The following is a 21067-nucleotide window of genomic DNA, read 5'->3' as shown; positions in this document are numbered from 1 at the left end:
CACTAGCCCACTATCCTCCATATGCCTATCCAATGCCCACTTAAATGCCCATAATGAGGGAGAGTCCACCACTGCTACTGGCAGGGCATTCCATGAACTCACGACTCGCTGAGTAAAGAACCTACCCCTAACATCTGTCCTATACCTACTCCCCCTTAATTTAAAGCTATGCCCCCTTGTAATAGCTGACTCCATACGTGAAAAAAGATTCTCACTGTCGACCCTATCTAAACCCCTAACCATCTTGTACTTGTATCTTGGAGATATTCTTTAATCAGAGTATACAGCTGATGGGGTAAATCAGCAAAACTGCTGATTTGAAATCAGCAACCAAATTTAATGGCCACTGCTGCAAATTGTTCTATAATTACTATGAACAATATGCATAAAGTTGTTGTACTTTGACCACAATATAGATATATTTATACTGCTAGCCCAACTCAAATTATTGCAGAATATCAATACACTGAACATCCTGGGGAAGAAGTATAAGATACTGACCCAGATTTTACAAAATTCATAGATCAGACATAATTGTTATTTGCTACAGGTCAGTGGTAGTACTCTCGTCACTCCAGAGACTTTGAGCACATTATCTAAAACACTTGGGTGGGCCAATGAAAAAATATGGAAATTATGCTAACCCAAGGCCCTGTGAGATCCCTCAGATGGAAATAAAGACCCCCACGGGATTTTCCCCCATCCTATCCAATGTCTATCATTCCAAGCAAAAAGTAAAACATCTTATCTAATCATCAACTCATTGCTAATTGGGGAAGTTTGCAGTACACAAAAAGAGCTGTCATATTTCCCACATTACAACAATGACTACACTTAAAGTACTAATCTCGCTGTTAAGCACTCTGTAATATCTGTTTTATTGTCCTATTAATAACAGCCATTCTGATGGTTCAGTTTTTGTAACAATAGTTACAAGAAAGCATGGAAATTAAATCCACTTTATTAGAATTCAGTTCAATATTATAGATACAATTCGAATTTTGCAAGAGGATAAGGTATGCCCCATGACAGCAATCAGACTCCGTAACGTGAATATGAAACATTATTAAAAATCTTTAAGACATGTGCCATAAAATGAAGTCATAAGTCTCAAAAGCTTTGCGTCTCTACCCTATGCTGTTACTTATGAGTGCAACAATATAGTGGTTATTTCCCTGAACAAAGTAATTCAGATCTAAGTCCAAACGCAACGATAGCAGCTGATAATTAAATCTGGAATAAAAAGATAGTATCTGTTACGGTGATCATAAAATAACAAACTGTCATGAAAACCCTTGCCCTTCAGGGAAGAAATTTGTTTTTAAATATATAATTACATATAACTGTGCCATCACTTTTGTTACATTGGAATCCAAACTAGAGGGCTTGAAAATAGGAACGGGAGGAGGCCATTTAGCTCAAGCCTGTTGAGACATTCAATGAGGTCACGTCTGTACATTCACCCCGCATCTCTTAATAGCTCTGGTTAGCAGAAATAGAAGATAATAGCAATAAACTCAAAATGGAATCCAGTGGAATTTCCCCAGAGAGTGACAAGAATATGGACTCGATGTTGTTACCAGAAGGAGAAGTTGAGGTGAATGTCAGATACATCTAAGGGGAAACTGGAGAAGCAAGTGAGGCAGAAACAAATAAAAGTGTACTGACAGAATTAGATAAAGGGGTTAGTAGCAGATTCAGTGCAGCATGAAGATTAGCACCAACCACTTGCACCAAATATCCTGTTTCCGAATTCTGCAAATTCTATGCACATCTTTGTAAAATTGTCCAGAACATTTCCCATTCTAGACAGACAAATAGGCTAAGTGAAAGCACACGGATGATTTCAAATGAGAGTCAACCAGGAGACACCAACACTGTTCTGATGAGATAATGTAACTTGCTGCTCCTGAGAGGAAAATAGGAATTTGTACATTTCAGACTGCAAAGCACTTCCTAACGATGAAGCAATGTGAGGTAATTGATTCACCGCAATGATGCAAGTTTTGAACTTCAGGGTCTCAATTAGCTGCAACCACTCTATTCAATTCAGATAAATGATTATCACTGGGAAGTACCTACAATAATACACTGATGAGTTAATTTGCTGGGTGGAGCCTGGTGCACATGGAGGCCAATGAAACAGAGAAGACCGATATGCATTAATCGTATGATGCATTAATCGTATGTTGTATTAATTCAAGAGTTGCAAAGCACTTATATTTTTATTTGTTTAGAATAATTTTCTTGACTGGCTGAACACACTGCAGCTGATGGGTGTGGGAGACCTCTACTTCTTAGTCATTGCTAGTGCCTCCCTAACCTAGAGTGGATTTTCACCTCTCCTGGCCTGTTTCCCAAAATTGAGACTGCACTGCAGCTTTTTCTTTTGAACACAGGCTGAAAGAAGGTGTGAGGAGTAGGTCTGGAAACAGTTTCTGTCCACATCCTTTTCACACACTGTCCTTGAAGAAAACTTATTTCTCAGTGAAGTTTTGTTCGTAGATTAAGTTTGATAGGTTCTCTTACCATCCACTATTCTTTTTCACTGTCGAGCTATGATGGCTCATGAGGCTGGGAGGGAAGGGAACACCACAGGATAAATAATTTATGGCATTGGGGAACAGGATTGGAGGTTGGTGAGAGACATGAGAGGTATGCTAACAGCACTGAAAGAAGGGTGGATTGGTGATAAAATGGGGACGATTTGAGAGAGATGAAAGTAATTGAAAATAATACAACATGACAAGAAAGGTTGTGAGATCAGAAGTCCAAGTTCCACCGAAATAAGAATACTAATTTCACCAAAAATGTTTTGCAGTTCTACTGGTTCAATATAAACCTATGGTGTTCTAATATCTTACATAAATATTTATTGGAACAAAGGACACGTTTCTTCATTATTCTAGTTAGATATGATTTGAGATGTGAGAAACCTTAATGAAAACTGTTATACCTTGATAATTAAAATCAAAACCTTCCCTGACACAACTGCCTCATTAAGATTGTTCTCAGTTGGGATCCTTAACCTCCTCTGTTATCCTCTCTTTGGTGATTCAGATTCAAGATCAGTTCTTACTCTCTCTCCTGCGTTTACTTCCCATCTTTGCTCCCTAAAGCTATTCATCTACTGTGGAGAGAAAACAGAGGTAATGTTTCAGGTCTTGTGACCCTTCTGCTCAGTTTGTCCAGCAATTGCTGTTTTTTGTTACTGATGAGATAATCTCTGATCATTTCTAAATATCACTCTCCATATGCATTCCCTTCCCCACTCCCAAGTGAGCCCCTTTCAGAGCTTGATCCTGGAAACATCTCCCAAATTTTCAACTACCTACAGAGAATATCTCATTGCCCATAGTATTCAGGGATGGATAGGTTAGGTGCATTGTTCAGAGGTAAATACAGGATAATAGAGTCTGGATGGGTTACTCTTTGGAGGGTCGGTGTGGCCTTGTTGGGCAGAAGGGCCTGTTTCTATACTGTAGGGATTCTATGATTCTACACAGAATACTGGAGAAACTCAGTAAATCTGGCAGCTATGGTGGAGCAAGAAACAATTAATGTTTCAAACCAAAGTGAATCTTCTTCAGTTAGCCCACCACATCTAACTTGTAGGGTGATGGCAGCATCTGTGATGACAGAACAGATTTATGTTACAAATCCAATGTGACTCATTGTACAGTTCCGCAGAGTCATATCGGATACAAAACATTGACTGTTTCTTTTTGTCAGGCCTGCTAAATTTCACCAGCATTTTCTTTTTTGGTTTCAGATATCCACCACCTGCAGTATTGTATTTTCACTGAACACATTGTTGCCTCACAACCTCTTCACTGAATCCTTATCTGTTTAGTGCCCTGTCACAATTACAAATCACTGATGATAACCATATCAAGATAACTTTCTCCTCCAACTGGAGAGGTGAATTAGGAACAAAACATAGGAATTAGGATCAGGTGTAGGCGATTCAACCCTTCAAGCTCATTCCACCATTTAACATGATCATGGCTGATCTTAATTGCTAGGTGGTAGAGATTTTAGATAAGTGGCAGGAGGTCTAATGGAGAAAATCTTTCTTCGAGAAAGTGATGGGCTATTTGGAACTCACTGCCTTAAAGGGTAGTAGAAGCAGGAACCATTTAACATTTAAGTACCTTGATGAATACTTGAAATACCATAATAAACGAGCTGTGGACTCGGTGCTTATAACTGAGTAAACGGGTGCTTGATGACTCATGCAGACACAATAGGCCGAAGGGACTCTTCTCATGCCATGCTGCAGTACTCTGACACTATATTCAATATCTGAGTTGACTGGGCCTAAAGTAAACTATCCTCATCCTATATGCAGACTTCGATGTAAGTGACCACTAAATTCTGCCCGATGCCATTCTACTATTTTGCTAGAGACATAAAAAAACTGCAGATGTTGGAATCCAAGCAGGAGACTGGAAGAACACAGCAAGCCAGGCAACACTATTTTGCGACAAAGTGGGAATGAACATGAAAAAAAAACCAAGACCAACAGATTCTGGAGATCTGAAAGATCAGTTCTGAGCAGGGGTCACCTATCTCGAAATGTTAATGGTTTTCCTTCCACAGATGCTGCCAGATCTGCTGATTTTCTCCAGCAATTTCTGTTTGCGTTTGTTTGGGAATGAACATGGCCTGGCTTCAATGCTATCTCCCCTATGTCTCTTTATCTCATCTGCAGTGAACTTAACTTCTCAAACTTGCACTGTTACCTCTAGTGCAAACTCCTGACCCCACTCAAAGGTGTGCCCTTGCCTCTTCCTCTTTCACAGCTATATAGTGCCTCTAAGCAACATCAAACCAAATCATGGCATCACTTTCCACATGTGCACTTAAATCCAACTGTCCCATTCCTCCACTTTTCTTGCCCTCTCTGCCATGACTAAATTATTATACTGCTTCCTTGATATCTAGTATTAAACATAGAGATTTCTCCCAATATTTGAAAATGTAAGCTGTTGTCTTTCGTTCATCCTCACAAAATCTGTTGTTTATCCTCACAAAATCCACCCTCTTCTTGAGATGATTTGAGGCTGAGTACAACTCTATGGAGAAAGTGAGGACTGCAGATGCTGGGGATCAGAGCTTAAAAATGTGTTGCTGGAAAAGCGCAGCAGATCAGGCAGCATCAAAGGAGAAGGAGAATCGACGTTTCGGGCATGAGCCCTTCTTCAGGAATGAAGAGGGTGTGCCAAGCAGGCTAAGATAAAAGGTAGGGAGGGGGGACTTGGGGGAAGGGCGTTGGGAATGCGATAGGTGGAAGGAGGTTAAGGTGAGGGTGATAGGCCGGAGAGGGGGTGGGGGCGGAGAGGTCGGGAAGAAGATTGCAGGTCAAGAAGGCGGTGCTGAGTCTGAGGGTTGGGACTCCCCCTTACCTTAACCTCCTTCCACCTATCGCATTCCCAACGCCCCTCCCCCAAGTCTCTCCTCCCTACCTTTTATTTTAGCCTGCTTGGCACACCCTCCTCATTCCTGAAGAAGGGCTCATGCCCGAAACGTCGATTCTCCTTCTCCTTTGATGCTGCCTGATCTGCTGCGCTTTTCCAGCAACACATTTTTGAGTACAACTCTATGTTGGCTACAAACTACCTGGAAATATACCTGCGCTAAGATAATTTATTTTCACCTCTGGAACATGATACGGCCTTGTCCTTGCCTCAGTTTATGTGATGTTGAAATCCCAAAGCCTTTTCTTACTCAGGACTGCATTATTCTAGTACATGGAACAGCTTTAATCATCCACCCAGAACAATCACAATGCACTACGTGAAAGGTTTTCATACTAACAAAAAAAATTATAGAATCCCTTCAAAAGGGAAGCTGGCCATTCAGCGAATCGAATCCAAACAGACCCTTCGAAGAGCATCCCCCCATTTTCACCCCCTTACCCTATCCACATAACCCCACATTTACCACAGCCAATCCACCTAACCTGCAAAACTTTGGCATGTGGGGTGAAAACCACAGCACCCTGAGGAAACTCACGCAGACAATGTCTTTGTGGAGTTTGCACAGTTGCCAGAGGGTGGCATCAAACCCGGGTTCTTTGTGCTGTGCGGCAGCAGTGCTAACCACTGTACCATCGTGTCACTCCAAAACATCCCTGCATAAAAACAGAATTACTGTCAAGTTTGCGAAATTGCACCTTATTTATTTAGGTGAAAAAGTCAACACTCTCTTTATATTCATAGAGCAAACATATTGCAAGGCTGAGTTTCAGACCACACCTGAAAAAAATTGATGAAATATTCTGGATCCCATGATGTATGCGTCACAAACTTGAGGCAGTTCAAAACTCTGATGTGTGTCCGGACTCTCACCAGGTTTCATTCATCCACCTTCCTATGCTCACCATATTACATTAGAGAAAGCAAACAGGTGATGGATAGAATTATGGCCAATATTTATACAATCTAACTTTTATTTACAAACTGAAACATTATAAATATTAGCACTTAACATACCAGTTACAATGAATGCTTATTTGTTTCTCTAAGTGAAACAATATAGTAATGGTCTCCACCTGCATATAATTAAGCAGAATTGATACACAATGAACACACTGATCTATGTTAACTCCCAGTTTAGCAATACTCAACCTTAACATTATTGTCCATGGTTATGTAATTCTCCATAGTCTTTCTCCCCCTTATCTCTAATGTATACAGGCCTCTTTAGCATTTACAGTACAATTTTAATTACTCTCAAAGTTTGGGTGAAGATTTGTAGCTCGGGTGCTCGTTAATTACTCACATAAATTTCCTTCTCAACTCTTGTCTTTCTACTTCTTCTTCCTTTGTCCTTAAAAGATTTCTGTGACCAAGATTTTAGTAATCTGGCTGACAACCTTCTTAAATAATATCCTGTAAAATGTTGTTCGATCTTATAATCCATCATGAGACATTTTACTTACATACAATGGCAAAGGGAGGAACTTGAAGCAGTCAGCAGCATCCATTAAAAAGAAACAAAAGGAACTAAAGTCAGAAAAAGATCTGGGAGTTTCATAGTTTCAAGCAGCAAGAGGAACGTTTTCGAGTTCGAGTTACATAGCTCATTGTGGAAAAAGTGACATCATAGGCCAACAGAAATTGATTAATTTGCGGTTATTTTGTTCAGTCATCTATCGATATTGACCTAATTTTATTAGCAAACAATCAAAATAATGCATGGCAGGGCAGCTCAGCCAAGACAACGCTCATGTTGTGGCATATGGGGAATTGTGGTTACTTAATATGGTCAAGATGAACACATACGCAGGAAATGTCACCAGCTGTGGAAACCTGAGCTCTAAGTTTCAGAGCTACAGCAATGGCTGAATTCAACGTGCTTCATCTGTGAAGCTAAGAATTAAGTGGAGAACATGTACATTGCATCAGCCTTCACAGTGGAAGACAGTAGCACCATACCAGAACTTCAAAAGAGTCGCAGACAAAGGGGAGTGTCGTCGCCGTCACAGAGGAGAAGGTGCTCGGCAAGCTGAATGTGGATAAGTCACCTGGATTGGATGGGCTACACCTCAGGGTTCTGAAGTAGAGCACTGAGGAGATTCTAGAGTATTTGTGATGAACTTTCAGGAATCATTGCAATCAGGAAGGGTCCTAGAGGACTGGAAAATGACTAATGTAAGAAGGGAGGAAGGCAGAAGATGAGAAATTATAGGCTGATTAGCTTGACCAAGGTCGTTAGTAAGATTTGAGAGTCCATTTTTAAGGATGAGATGGCAGATTACTTGGAAGTGCATAGTAAAATAGGGCTGAGTCAACACAGCTTCATCAAGAGAAGGTCATGTCTGACAAATCTATTAAAATTCTTTGAGGGGGTAACAAGCAACTGACAAAGGAGAGCCAATGGATGAGCTCTATTTGAATTTCCAGAAGGCCTATGACAAGGTGCCGCCGCGGAGACTGCCAAATAAGAGCCCATGGTGTTAGAAGAAAGATACTGGGATAGATACCAGACTGGCTGACTGGCAGAAAATGGGAATAAAAGAGTCTTTTTCAGGGTGCCAGCCAACGACTAGTGCAGTTCCACAGGGATCAGTGATGGGATTATAATTATTCAACATTGCACATTCAGGATGTGGATGAAAGAACAGAAGGCAATGTTATTAAGTTTGCAGATGACACAAAGACAGGTAAAGGGACAGGTAGTGTTGAGGACGCAGGAAGGCTGAAGGAGGACTTGGATAGACTAGGCGAATCAGCAAAGTGGCAGGTGGAATGCAGTGTGGGAAAGTGACAGGTAAGCACTTTGGTAGTAAGAATAGAGGTACAGATTATTTTCAAAATGGGGAATGGCTTCTCAAATTTGAAACACAATTGCACTTAGCTGTCCAGATTCAGGATTCTTTACAAGTTAACATGCAGGTTCAGTGGGTAGTTAGCAATGTTAGCATTCATTTCAAGATGGCTAGAATACAAGAGCAGAAACATGCTGCTCAGGCTACTTAAGACTTTAATCAGACTGCATATGTAATATTGTGAGCAGTTTTGATTCCTATATCTAAGGAAGAACATGTTAGGCTTGGAGGGAATCCAAAGGGGTTTCACAAGGGAACGTCTCATGTGAGGTAGATAGACAAGCAGGAGGCTGGTAGAACACAGCAAGCCAGGCAGCATCAGGAGGTGCAGAAGTTGACATTTCGGGTGGTAACCCTTCTTCTGGACTGGGGTTGCGTGTAGGGGGAGCTGCAGATCAAGGATGTGGCAGGGGCAGGGTGGTGAAGAGGATACGACCTGGTTCATCAGTGAGAGGAATTAATCCGGTTGGTGGCAGGAAGCAGGAAGTGGTGACAAGGGAGTTTATTTGAAATTGTGAACTCAAGGTTGAGTCCTCCGGCTGTAGGCTGCCGAGGTGGAAGATGAGGTGTTGTTCCTCCAATTTGTGGCGTGGGTTGTTGTAGAAATGCACAAGGTCAAGCATCACAGCTGGGCCCGCAGGGACTGACTGGACTTTCAAGTCACCACCCATTTCAATTCTCCTAACCACTGCCTTTCTGACATGACCCCAATACTTGGCCTCCTCTATTGCCACAACGAACCACACCGCAAATTAGAGGAACACCACCTTATTTTCCATCAGGGCAGCCCACAGCCCTGAGCACTCAATGTTGAGTTCTCTAATTTCAAATAACAGAACATAACAGTGCAATACAGCCCCTTCGGCCCCCGATATTGCGCCAACCTGTGGAACCAATCTGAAGCTTTTCTATTGTACACTATTCCATTTTCACCTGTATTTTATCCAATGACCATTTAAACACCCTTAAGGTTGGCAAGTCTACTGCTGTTGCAGGCAGAGTGTTCCACACCCCTACTACTCTCCGAGTAAAGAAACTACCTCTGACATCTGTCCGATATTTATCACCCCTCAATTTAAAGCTATTTCCCCTCATGCTAGCCATCATCAGAGGAAAAAGGCTCTCACTATCCAACATATCTAACCCTCTGATTATTTTCTATGTCTCAATTAAGTCACCTCTCAACCCTCTTCTCTCTAACAAAAACAGCCTCAAGCCTTTGCTCCCAAGACCTTCCCTCCATACCAGACAACATCTTAGTAAATCTCCTCTGAATCCTTTCTAAAGCTTCCACATTCTTCCTATAATGCGGTTACCAGAACTGTACACAATATTCCAACTGCGGCCACACCAGAGTTTTGTACAGCTGCAGTGTGACCTCATGGCTCCGAAACTCATTCCCTCTACCAATAAAAGCTAACACACTGTATGCCTTTTTAACAACCCTATCAACCTGGGTGAACTTTCAGGAATGTATGTACATGGACACTGAGATCTCTCTGTTCATCTACAGTACCAAGAATCTTACCATTCACCCAATATTCTTTATTCCTGTTGCTCTTTCAACCTCACACTTTTCCACATTAAACTCCATAGGCCATCTGTCAGCCCAGCTCTGCAGCTTATCTACATCCCTCTGTAACCTGCAACATCCTTCGGCACTGTCCACAACTCCACCGACCTTAGTGTCATCCACAAATTTACTAACCTATCCTTCTATGCCCTCATCGAGGTCATTTATAAAAACGATAAACAGCAGTGTACCCAAAACAGATCCTTGTGGTACACCACTAGTAATTGAACTGCTGGTTGAACATTTCCCATCAACCACCACCCTCTGTCTTCTTTCAGCGAACCAATTTCTGATCCAAACCACTAAATCACCCTCAATCCCATGCCACCGTATTTTCTGCAATAGCCTACGGGGGGAACCTTACCAAATGCCTTACTGAAATCCATATACACACACATCAACCGCTTTACCCTCATTCCTCTATCTGGTCACCATCTCAAAGAACCCAAAGGTTTGTAAGGCACAACCTACCCTTCACAAAACCGTGTTGACTATCCCTAATCAACTTATTATTTTCTAGATGATTATAAATCCCATCTCTTATAACCTTTTCCAACACTTTACCCACAACTGAAGTAAGACTCACTGGTCTATAATTACCAGGGTTGTCTCTACATCCCTCCTTGAACAAGGGGACAACTTTTGCTATCCTCCAGTTTTCTGGCACTATTCCTGTACACAATGACAACACGAAGATCAATGCCAAAGGCTCGGCAATCTCCTCCCTGGCTTCCCAGAAAATACTAGGATAAATCCGATCCGGAACTAGTTTTTCATTTTGAATATAAGTGAGGGCAATTATTTCTGAGGAATATTGCATGCTAACTCTGTGGCACTATTTGTGGCTTAGCTGTACAGGTCAGGGTGAACAAGAGTGAAAGAGCAATAATAATCAGATTTGATGTGACTGCTTCAATATGACTGTTCTCTTTACAGGAGACAGAGAGCACATGTGCAGTGGAATCTTCATGCAGGACATGGTCAGTAGGGAGCACGAGGGTATATATAATTGATTATTCCACAGACTGAACACTGTGCAATTATAACAAAGAGCAAAGAACATTTCAGCGCAGGAACAGGCCCTTTGGCCCTCCAAACCTATGCTGTTCCACATCCTCTATTTAAACCTGTCGTCTATTTTCTAAGGATCCCCCTCACTTTGAACTCGCAACCCCTAGTAATTGACTCCTGTACTCTGGGAAAAAAATTCTTGCTATCCACCCTGTCTACATACCTCATGATTTTGTAGACCTCAGTCGGGTCCCTCCTCAACCTCCTTCTTTCCAATGAAAGTAATTCTAATCTATTCAACCTCTCCTCATAGATAGCGCCCTCCATACCAGGCAACATCCTGGTGAATCTCCTCTGCACCCTGTCCTAAACATCCACATCCTTTTGGTAATGTGGCGAACTGAACTGTATGCAGTATTCCAAATGTGGCCGAAACAAAGTCTTATACAACTATAAGATGACCTGCCAACTCTTGTACTCGGTATCCTGTCGACGAAGGAAAGCATGCTGTATGCCTTCAAGACCATTCTACTGACCTGTGTTGTCACTTTGAGAGAACAATGGACCAAACTCCCAGATCTCTCTGCAGATGAATTTTCGCCAGGATTTTTCCATTAATTGTATAGTTCACTCTGGAACAGCAGTTTACAAAATGCAACACCTTGCATTTGTCCAGATTAAACTCCATGTGCCATTTCTCTGCCCAATTCTATAATTTATCTATATTCTACTGTATTCTCTGACAGTCCCTTTCACTATCTGTTACTTCACCAATCTTAGTGTCATCTGTAAATTTGCTAATGAGGTAACCTACACCTTTGTCCAAAATATTTAGATAGATCACAAACAACAGTGGTCCCAGCACGGATCCATATGGTCACTAGTCATAGGTTTCCATTTTGAGAAGCTCCCTTCCACTACTACTCTGCTTCCTGTTACCCAACCAATTCTGTATCCAACTCGCTAGAACCCTTGGACCCCACACGACTTCACAATCTTCATCAGCCTATCTCGAGGAACCTTATCAAATGCCTTACTGAAGTCCATGTACATGACATCTACATGCCTTCCCTCAACAATCAACTTTGTCACCTCTTCAAAGAATTCTATTGGGTTTTTGTTGTGGTTCTGTTCACCGAGCTGGAAGTTCTTGTTGCAAACGTTTCGTCCCCTGGCTAGGCGACATCATCAGTGCTTGGGAGCCTCCTGCGAAGCGCTTCTTTGATGTTTCCTCCGGTGTTTATAGTGGTCTGTCCCTGCTGCTTCCGGTTGTCAGTTTCAGCTGTCCGCTGTAGTGGTTGGTATATTGGGTCCAGGTCGATGTGTTTGTTGATGGAGTTTGTGGATGAATGCCATGCCTCTAGGAATTCCCTGGCTGTTCTCTGTCTGGCTTGCCCTATGATAGTAGTGTTGTCCCAGTCGAATTCATGTTGCTTGTTGTCTGTGTGTGTGGCTACTAAGGATAGCTGGTCATGTCGTTTCGTGGCTAGTTGATGTTCATGTATGCGGATTGTTAGCTGTCTTCCTGTTTGTCCTATATAGTGATTAGTGCAGTCCTTGCATGGTATTTTGTACACTACATTCGTCTTGCTCATGTTGGGTATCGGGTCCTTCGTTCTGGTGAGTTGTTGTCTGAGCGTGGCTGTTGGTTTGTGTGCCGTTATGAGTCCTAGGGGTTGCAGTAGTCTGGCTGTCAGTTCCGAGATGCTCCTGATGTATGGTACAAAAAACACGGAAATAGAAAAAACACACCGGATCATCAACGCCACACTCACAGGAATCCGATTCACAAGATAAGAAGAAAAGGATAGCCAACTCCCATTCCTAGACGTGATGGTACAGAGAACACCAAACGGAGAATTCACCACAAGGGTACACAGGAAAGCCACACACACAGACCAAGTCCTAAACTATGAAAGTAACCACCCCAACACACACAAACGAAGCTGCATCAGGACACTATTCAAAAGGGCCACAACACACTGCAGTACACCAGAACTGCAAAAAGAAGAAGAGGAACACCTATACAAGGTATTCGCCAAAAACGGATACCCGCGCAACTTCATCAACAGATGCCTAAGAGAAAGACCACGGAACGAGGACATACCACAACCAAAAGGACTAGCCACACTACCATACATCAGGAGCATCTCAGAACTGACAGCCAGACTACTGCGACCCCTAGGACTCAGAACGGCACACAAACCAACAGCCACGCTCAGACAACAACTCACCAGAACGAAGGACCCGATACCCAACATGAGCAAGACGAATGTAGTGTACAAAATACCATGCAAGGACTGCACAAAACACTATATAGGACAAACAGGAAGACAGCTAACAATCCGCATACATGAACATCAACTAGCCACGAAACGACATGACCAGCTATCCTTAGTAGCCACACACACAGACAACAAGCAACATGAATTCGACTGGGACAACACTACTATCATAGGGCAAGCCAGACAGAGAACAGCCAGGGAATTCCTAGAGGCATGGCATTCATCCACAAACTCCATCAACAAACACATCGACCTGGACCCAATATACCAACCACTACAGCGGACAGCTGAAACTGACAACCGGAAGCAGCAGGGACAGACCACTATAAACACCGGAGGAAACATCAAAGAAGCGCTTCGCAGGAGGCTCCCAAGCACTGATGATGTCGCCTAGCCAGGGGACGAAACGTTTGCAACAAAAACTTCCAGCTTGGCGAACAGAACCACAACAACGAGCACCCGAGCTACAAATCTTCGCACAAACTCTATTGGGTTTGTTAAACATGACCTTCCCTGCACAAAACCATGCTCATCACTGATAAGCCTATTTTCTTCCAAATGAGTATATATCCTATCCCTTAGTATTTTCTCTAGTAGCTTCCCTACCAGTGAAGTCAGGCTCACAGGTCTGGAATTACCTGGATTATCCCTGCTACCCTTCTTAAACAAGGAGAAAATCACACTACACCAGGTTATAGTCCAACAGGTCATTTGGAAGCACTAGCTTTCGGAGCACTGCTCCTTCATTAGTTGATTGTAGAGAATAAGATTGTAAGACACAGAATTTCTATCAAAAGTTTACAGTGTGATGCAACTGAAATTACGTATTGAAAAAGACCTGGATTGTTTGTTAAGTCTCTCATCTTTTAGAATGACCATTATCCGTGTAAGATTCTAATCTAAAAAATGGATTTACAGAATCTTACATGGATTCATACAGTTTTTGAGCCAAGTAAAATGTAATTCTGCAAGTACAAATTCACCCCACAAACTTGTGTGTGTATGTGTGTACATATGAAAGAACTGAAACCAACATGGTGTTATGTGATTTTTAACCCAGTCCAACACCGGCATCTCCAAATCATAAACAACGGGACAACATTAGCAATTCTCCAGTCCTCTGGGACCTCCCCTGTTTTCAACAATGCTGCAAAGATATCTGTTAAAGCCCCAGTTATTTCCTCTGTTGCTTCCCTCAGTAACCTGGGATAGATTCCCATCTGGTTATGGGGACTTGTCCACCTTAATGCCTTTTAGAATACACATCACTTCCTCCCTCCTTTTGCTGACTTGACCTAGAGTAATCAAAGATCTATCCTTAACCTCAACATCCGCCAAGTCCTTCTCCTTGGTGAGTACTGATGCAAAGTACTCATTACGAATCTCACCCATTTTCTCTGACTCCACACATATCTTTCCTTCTTTGTCCTTAAGTGGACCAACCCTTTCCCTTGTTACCCTCTTGCTCCCTATACATCAATAAAAGGCTTTGGGTTTTTCCTTAACCCTGCTTGCTAAGGATATCGCATGACCTCTTTTAGCCCTTTTAATTCCTTGTCTCAGATTGGTATACTTTCCCAATATTCTTCCAAAGCTTCGTCTGACTTCAGTCGCTTAGACCTTATGGACGCACGCTTTTCCCTCTTAGCTCGTCTCTCAATTTCACCCATCATCCATGGTTCCTAATCTTGCTATTTCTATCCCTCATTTTCACAGGAACATGTATCTCCTGGACTCTAATCAATCTCGATGTAGATTTGTTCACTGAGCTAGAAGGTTCGTTTTCAGATGTTTCATCACCATACTAGGCAACATCTTCAGTAAGCCTCCGGATGAAGCACTTCTGGTGTTTCCTGCTTTCTATTTATATGTTTGGGTTTCCTTGGGTTGGTGATATCATTTTCTGTGGTGGTGTCATTTCCTGTTCTTTTTCTCAGGGGGTGGTAAATGCGATCCAAGTCAATGAGAATATTGATAGAGTTCCAGTTAGAATGCCGTGCTTCTAGGAATTCTCGCACGTGTCTCTGTTTGGCTTGTCCTGGGATGGATGTGTTGTCTCAGTCGAATTATTGTCCTTCCTTATCTATATGTACGGATACTAGTGAGAGAGGCTAGTTGATGTTCATGTATCCTAATGGCTTGTTTTCTGTCTGTTTGTCCAATGTAGTATTTGTTACAGTTCTTGCACGGTATTTTGTAAATTTCAAACATCTAAATAGAAAGCAGGAAACACCAGCAGTGCTTCATCCAGAGGCTCACTGAAGATATTACCTATAATGGTGACAAAATGTCTGAAAATGAACCTTCCAGCTCAGCGAGCAAATCTACATCGAGAAACTCAACCTGAGCTACAAACCTTCTCAAAACTTTCTAATCAATCTCTCTTTAAAAGCTTCATACATATCGAATGTGGATTTTCCTTCAAACAGCTGCTCCCAATGTGCATTCCCCAGCTCCTGTTGTATTTTGATACAGTTGGTCTTCCCCCAATTTAGCACTCTTTCTTTAGGACCACTTTCATCTTTGTCCATGAGTATCTTAAGATTTATGGAACACGAAGTGAATCTCAGTGAATGTTGGGAAAATTAAAATCTCCTATCACCACCACGCTGTTGTTCCTACATCCTTCTGTGATCTCTCAACATATTTGTACCTCTCATGTTTGCTGTTGGAAGGCCTGTAGTACAGCCTCCTGTACTACCTTATGGTCACTTTTTTACAGAAAGGATGCCTTTGAATGAGAGAGTACAGAAGAGATTTGCAACGACATTGATAAGGCTGAGAAAATGTAACTGTGAGGAAAGTTTGGATATATTAGGGTTTTCTTCTTGGAACTGTCAGGACTAACTGGGGTAGTGGCCTGGAAATCCTGCAATTCCCAGAATCATCAAAATTACAGATTTTTCAAAAAGATACACAAAATCCCCCCAATTTACCTGTCTTCTACATCCAAGTTGACAGAAAGAATGAACCAGATTTCTGTACTTAACAAAAATAATTATTTATTACAAGTAATTAGACTCTAGCAACAGCTGATGACCATACGTGCAGGATCTATGCCCTGCTGTGGATACTGTAGGGGGAGACGACGGTGCTGGCGAAAGCAGTGGTAAACAACTTCATGGCATGGGTGGGTCTTACGCACAAGAGGGACGACGAATGACAGGGTTAAAAGTGGTAGGGAATTCAATTGTAGGGGGAAGAAAAGGCATGTCTCAGATGGAAGACAGACTTCAGGATGATATGTTGCCACCTTTCCTCCCCCCCTCCCCCCCCCCATCCCGATACTTCAGATCAATGTGGCACTAGAGATACAGTGCAAGATGGAGCTTAGTCTTCTGGGACATCCAGAGCATTTTGAGGAGAGTAGGACCTGTACAATGTATACAGGTTGCATCTAAACTGGAATGGCATCCTCGTGGGGAGGTTTGCTAATGCTGATGGGGAGTGTTTAAATTAACTTGACAGGAGGGCACTATTCCAAGAAAAGGTTCATTGGAGGAGATGAACGGCCAAAATTATGAGAGATAGCAAGTCAGTCAGGGCAGCATAGAAATTATAAGCCGGTTAAGGTACCGAGGAGTTTGGCGAGGTTGAATGATATTTACTGAAATAGTAAGGAATCTGACAAATGTAGCAGATCAGTTAAGGACACAAATTCAAACATTGTCATAACAGTACAGAGGAGGCTGAGGGAAACTTGACTGAAATGGACAAAATTAAGGTGCACCTGGAAAATGTCAATGGAACTCTTAGTCAAGGGTATGGATACCTTAGTCCAAAAGGCCAGTGACAAGAAGGTGGAAGCTTAAAGCGATTGCTGGTAGGATTAATGCAGAGATAAGGAGAAGTGTTTTCATCCAGAGAATGGTAGAGGTCTAGAACTCACATGCATGAAAAGTACAAGCCAGAACTCTTGTTTAAATTGCACCTGAAGTGCTGCAACTTACAGGGCAGAATAAGGAAGATTTCATCAAAGGACAGCAATTCTTCTCTACCCCGGAGGATCGTGAAAACCTCCAATGTTAAGCAGGTTCAAAATAGAGACTGGTAGATTTCTAGATACCGGTCGTTCTTATTTAATGCTGCAGTTGTGTTCCAGCGAAAAACTTTGTTCAATAGAAAAATCACTTAATAGAAATAATGGGGCCTATGAAAAAAGTTGAATTGGGGCTCACCAGTAAAAAAAAATCACTCATGATCACTCAAAAATCACCCAAATGTCTAATGCAAGGTACAGTACAGTACAGCCTGAAAGAAGGTTGAAATCGTATTTATTAATGAAACAAAAGTAAATTTAACACAGTACATTTTAAAAATGTAAGAAAGCTGTTCTCTGTACAGTACCTCTCACAGAAAGTAGCTCTGTTGGCAGCTGACATTGAGCACGTACAGAACGGCAAGAACATCAGCAAATGAGCAGAGCGGCACGGAGATTTCAGTGTGCATATCAGTGCATACTCAGAATGAAGTGTGCAAACTGATCCCTGCTGGAATCATGCTAATGACAACAGAGGTAAATGTTCTTCAAAATACTATTCCCCAATTCTTCAGCAACATAGCCATTTGGATACAGAACTGGCTCAAAGGTAGAAGACAGAGTGGTGGTGGAGGGTTGTTTTTCAGACTGGAGGCCTGTGACCAGTTAAGTGCCACAAGGATTGGTGCTGGGCCCTCTACTTTTTGTCATTTACGTAAATGATTTGGATGCGAGCATAAGAGGTACAGTTAGTAAGTTTGCAGATGACACCAAAATTGGAGGTGTAGTGGACAGCGAAGAGGGTTACCTCCGATTACAATAGGATCTGGACCAGATGAGCCAATGGGCTGAGAAGTGGCAGATGGAGTTTAATTCAGATAAATGCGGAGGTGCTGCATTTTGGGAAAGCAAATCTTAGCAGGACATATACACTTAATGGTAATGTCCTAGGGAGTGTTGCTGAATAAAGAGACCTTGGAGTGCAGGTTCATAGCCCCTTAAAAGTGGAGTCGCAGGTAGATAGGATAGTGACGAAGGCGTTTGGAATGCTTTCCTTTATTGGTCAGAGTATTGAGTACAGGAGTTGGGAGGTCATATTGTGGCTGTACAGGACATTGATTAGGCCACTGTTGAAATATTGCGTGCAATTCTGGTCTCCTTCCTATCGGAAAAATGTTGTGAAACTTGAAAGGGTTCAGAAAAGACTTACAAGGATGTTGCCAGGGTTGGAGGATCTGAGCTACAGGGAGAGGCTGAACAGATTGGGGCTGTTTTCCCTGGAGCGTCGGAGGCTGAGGGGTGACCTTATAGAGGTTTACAAAATTATGAGGGGCATAGATAGGATAAATAGACAAAGTCTTTTCCCTGGGATCAAGGAGTCCAGAACTAGAGGGCATAGGTTTAGGGTGAGGGGAAAGATATAAAGGAGACCTAAGGGGCAACTTTTTTACGCAGAGGGTGGTACGTGTATGGAATGAGCTGCCAGAGGAAGTGGAGGAGGCTGGTACAATTGCAACAATTAAGAGGCATTTGGATGGGTATATGAATAGGAAGGGTTTGGAGGGATATGGGCCAGGTGCTGGCAGGTGGGACTAGATTGGGTTGGGATATCTGGTCGGCATGGACAAGTTGGACTGAAGGGTCTGTTTCCATGCTGTACATCTCTGTGAATCTATTATAGCCACAACTATAACATAGTATTGTGTGATTTTTTAAAATATTTTGTACATCCCAGTCCAACACTAGCACCAGCACATAATAAAATCTAGGCATTGAAGTAGTTTATAGTGTCAGTGATACAGCATGGAAACAAACCTTTTGGTCCAATTAATCCATGCTACGTTCTTAAACTAAACTAGTCCCACCTATCTCTTCAAACATTTGCTACTCACATACTTAACTAAATGTCTTTTAAACATTGTAACTGTACCTGTATTCATCACTTCTTCTGGCAGTTCATTCCACACCTCCACTAATCCCACTCTGTTTTAAAAAGTTGTGCTTCAAGTCCTTATTACATCTTTCTTCTCTCACTTGCAAAATATGCCCACTAGTTTTAAATGCCCCCACCTTAGAAAAAAAGTTCTTATCGCTGCCCCTCATGATTTTATAAACCTCTACAGATCACCCTAAACCTCCTACACTCCAGTGAGAAAAGTCCCAGCCTATCCAGCTATTTTTATAACTCAAACCCTCTAATCCCATCTTGATAAATCTTTTCTGAACCCTCTCCAGAACTGCACAAAGTCCTCCAGAGGAGGCCTCAAAGTTCTTCTCTTTGCTAAGTAAAAGAATTAAAACAAAAAAAAAACCTAATTTGCAGTGGATTTGAAAAATCTTGGCAACATTAAGAGCAATTCTTAAATGTACAACAGCGAAACACCAAGTTGGTTTGTAATCAGATTCACCATTGCCATGCTATTTACAATGACGATCTCCTAAAATAGAATACCATTGAAAATGGTCTTTAGTATTGCAAAAGAAACAACTAACACATATGGGAGGTTTGCTTCTCCAGACTAGCTCATTCACTGAATGTCAGCTTAAATTGAGTTATTTACAGTTGTTAAGCAACTTAGAACTGACTAGAGTTATAAATGAAAAATCCAATAAGCTGACTAAAAAAGGCTTAATTTTTAAATCAAACATCCAGATATTTTCATTTGCAGTAAAACAAAGGATAGAGAATGGGGAAAGGGATTAAATAGGCATTTTCCACTCAGTTTCCACTCATTTTCTTTATGACACCTTCTATGGCCTTGGGCAACCTGTAGAAAATCTGTTATTAACGAGTACACAATTTCTCCCTGCAAACACCCCTATTCCCTGGAACGATACTGTGGCTTTAAGAGGTTATATTCTGTCCTGTGTTTTTATTTTAAAATGAAATGAGATTGAGACAGAGATGCCAACTGATCTGTTCCAAGCCAATGAAATAAACAGCCATCCATTATGCTAATGGGTGGAACAGGTCTGTGGGGCTGAATGTCCTATTCCAGTTTTCTTGTTTTCATGTAAATATAAGTTGTTGAAAACCACAAAGAAAAGTTAATTATTTCAACTTCTGACATGGTTTTTGTCAAGTGAGTAGTTTCAATGTTGAAAATGTAAACAATTCTTGCTGCACTGGAACAATACCAAAACCAGAGTGGGTTCACAACATAGCTCACAGCCATCAAATGAATACACATCATGTTACACCTGAACACATTCCAACACAACTGGCATATATGCCATACAGACTGTTAATCTATCTCTTCAAAGGCTTCAGGTTCAGAAGCATTGCACTGCTGTAAAATTCATCTTTAATGCTACAAAAAGAGGTAAACAGGTAACAATCCCTATTGAAACAAATGAAGAAATATGAACCAAAATAGCCACATACATTTATATGGACTCTTTCATAGACATTGCAGTGAAGGAAGTGATTTAAGCCCATCAAATCTGTGCCTGTGGTTTTTCTCTAATTCTCATCAGTTACCTGCTCATTTCCCAATCCCATTAATATTTCTGGTTCTCAAATAAATTGCTTTTTCAGAAAACAATTCAGCTGCGTCAGCAATATTTTACATATTTTTACCATGTTTCACAGAGTTGAGTACTACATGTACCATGAAAATGAAGGATTAATTGCAAAAAATGGGGTTTGTTAGGTTTTACACAGCTTTTCTGGTACAGGGAGAAGTAACATGGTGCAAACTAGACCAGGGCATTCAATCAAGGCAGCTGAAGGTATGCTAGAGTGTAAAAGGTTTCTGTGTACACATTCAGGATTCTCAAAAAATTCAACTTGAACAAAAAGGTTGACAGTATAATATACATAAATAAAAAAAATTCACATTTCAGCTCATGGATTTGGTATTCATGCCAATAACTCTACACAG

The 21067-nt window shown here is 41.6% G+C and overlaps 1 protein-coding gene across 2 annotated transcripts in view; it reads right to left on the bottom strand.

The window, feature by feature from the left end:
• LOC122562314 (C-Jun-amino-terminal kinase-interacting protein 4) overlaps positions 1-21067 on the bottom strand; it is a 294916-nt gene that overhangs the window by 160827 nt on the left and 113022 nt on the right. The window lies entirely within an intron of this gene.

This window comes from Chiloscyllium plagiosum, unplaced genomic scaffold, assembly GCF_037043375.1.
Source record: "Chiloscyllium plagiosum isolate Xiang-an unplaced genomic scaffold, Cpla_swu_hap1 HiC_scaffold_25, whole genome shotgun sequence".
Lineage (NCBI taxonomy): Eukaryota > Metazoa > Chordata > Chondrichthyes > Orectolobiformes > Hemiscylliidae > Chiloscyllium > Chiloscyllium plagiosum.
Note: the sequence above shows the minus strand (reverse complement) of the source record. Positions and strands in the feature narration are given on the sequence as shown.